Source organism: Macaca thibetana, chromosome 17 (assembly GCF_024542745.1).
Source record: "Macaca thibetana thibetana isolate TM-01 chromosome 17, ASM2454274v1, whole genome shotgun sequence".
In the NCBI taxonomy this organism is placed as follows: Eukaryota; Metazoa; Chordata; class Mammalia; order Primates; family Cercopithecidae; genus Macaca; species Macaca thibetana.
In genome coordinates, this window is record NC_065594.1 from 87,782,149 (window position 1) to 87,784,981 (window position 2,833).

The following is a 2,833-nucleotide window of genomic DNA, read 5'->3' on the forward strand; positions in this document are numbered from 1 at the left end:
GCATATGTGTGAATGAATGAATTGAAAATTTCTGGAAAGAAATATAACAAATTATTATCTCTGGGAAATGGCATTGGAGTTTTCAGGCATAGAAAGGAGATTTTAATCTTGTTTATCCTTGATTTAGAAACCACTATGTAAATATTTTGAATTTATGCCAAAACACAAGCAAGTTAAATTTTTAAAAAATTGATTAACAGTCAAACAAAAGTTATAGTAGGAGAATAGTCAGTAACTAAGTAAAGCAAAACAAATACCAAAATGACATATATACATGTTAAGAAAAATAGCACAAGAAGAACAGTTTTTCAATAAAGAATGATGAGAACTTAGAAAAAGTGGAAAAACATAAAGCCTTCTTGGATCCTCATTTCACATTATACCAAAATAGATTCTAGACAAATTCCAGACACAACTAAGCAAAACACTAACCTATTAATTAAACCAAAAATAATTTGAAGAAAATATAAATGAGTCCATGATAAAATTCTTGGTGATGGATCCAATAAACTTCAAAGTAGTTCAAAAAGAAATGCCAAAGGAAATTGATCTATTTGAGAACAAACTGCTGAGTTTATGTTTGGATATTTCTGATAGAACCCACTAAGCTAATCACAAAGGTAATTTACAATGAGAGTTGCCGGGAATGTCTTCTCTTTGCTTCCTAGCATAGCTAGCTACCTGTCCTTCAAGAAACCGCTATACGCAGGTGGTTGCGGCAGAGCTGAGCCAGCTCAGCTGCAGGGGTGGAATAAAGGAGAGCTGATTGCCTTATAGCAGCCAATGAAGCCCATTTTCTGGTCACATTGATTGGTTTAGGGAATATCCAGTAACCAAAGGAGGACAATGAGGTATGAGATGTTTGCTGAGGTTTTCTAAGAAAAAGAAGTTTCCTCCATTTTTCAAAGAAGATCCTGAGAGAGAACTCCACTCTTCTTTTGAACTATGTGATGTAAGAATTGAGGTCTGGGACTGTTAAAGCCATTTTTCTGTGATATCAGGAAGGGCTGGAAGGAAGAGTGGTAGGAGCCGGTGTCACACCCACAGGGCTAGAATGAAACCACTAGAGCGTGTAGCAGAGGGAAGAGTCAGAATGCAATGTGGCCCCAGATACACTGTTTGAGTTGGGACCTAAAGGGCCAGGATACACTGAGTTGGGATGTAAAGGCTCCTCTAATGTCAGACTTTTAGTTACAAAACACATTAAATTAACTTTGTTGTTTAAAACAACTTAAATGTGTTTTCCATAATTTGCAACACAAAACATTTCAAATGATGCATATTTAAATAGATGTTTTCTCAAGGCAATGTTTTGGATTTCAAAGAGGGTTTTGCAGTCATCCACAGACAGCCCAAAAAATATGAAACCCCACAGTTATACAACAGGAAGAAATTCCTCACTTTATAAATAATTCACGATGGGACTCCACTGAATATAATCCACCCTAATGCACTGAAAATGGAAACTGACTTATAAACAATTTATATTCTTCTAATGTGGAAGCAATAGCCTTCATCTCTTAGGATTTTGCAGTTTGTAAAGCTGTTTTATATGCATTATCTCATTCGACCTAGGAAACCAAAAGAAGCTCACATTGGCCAGGACCCCAGGAGTATGCTGGTAGAAAGAGTTGACATCCATTTAATCCATTTGACATTGATATTGATTTACTTTGCAGTCTTCCATACTTGTGCCGGTGCCATACTTACCAAATAACTGTACCTCACCATTCACATGTTGCCTCCTGTCTTACAAAGCAAACCCACAACGTGTTTGTTCGATGGTCACTGGTTCAGTAGCCCCACTGCCAAGTGAGAAACTCTTGGGTTTGTTGGGAGACAGACGGAGCTTGAAACTGCCCACAGTTACTAAGTATATAACATTTGGAAAAGATATTAAAATACTCTGAGTCTCTGATTTATCATATGAGAGTGGGAATAATACACACCCACCTCACAGATTTTTAAGTACCAAGTAGGATAATTCCCTTCACACTTTTTATTCTTCCTTTGACTGATTTTATCTTTCAATTCTTCTTTCATAAAAATATGCAAATATTTCTACTTTTTAAATTTATAAATTTAATGGTTTCATTCCCATGCTTAAAATCTTTCAATGATTCCTTATTCCTCAAGCATGCAGTCTGATCCCCATATCAGGACTTTCACGATTACCCATGATCTGGCCAGGACACCTTCTCAATTGTCACTTGGCCACCTCTTCCCACCAGACTCATGTGCCCCAGGTGTGTGGATCCCACCTAAGACGGCCTTAATGATCCCCTCAGCATGATCAAACTTTAGTCCTGACCCTTTTTTTGGAGGAATTACTTTAGAAAATCTGTAAATTACTTCTCTTTTCTTCTGTGATGTATGTAAACTTTTTAAAATGCCTCTTGCAAATTATTACCATCCAGAGCTATCTTTTTCAAGGATCTAGGAGGTCCCTTTTAGAAACATAAACATCAAGGAAGATGATGGCCCTGTCTCCCAGTGCCTCCCTAGGGTAGGAGCCCAACTTAGGGGGTGCCTTGCTCCAAGTTGTAAAACAACCTCCTTTCACCAAGATATGAGAAAGTTTGCTTTTCCTTTGGGTGAAGCTAATTAGCCAACCCAAACAGCCTGTATTCTCTCTCACCCAGTTCTTAAAAATTCTTATGTTCTTCCTTTCAGTGGAGCTAAATTCAGACTGAGTCTGGTCTCTTTCCCCTCAGAGAGCTTTGAATAAAATCTTCCTTGCCTGTTCACCCTTGTCTGATGCAATTCTTGTTTTGACAATCCTCAGTGCAACATGTGATTATGCCCATGCCTGGCTTAACCATTTGTTTTTTCA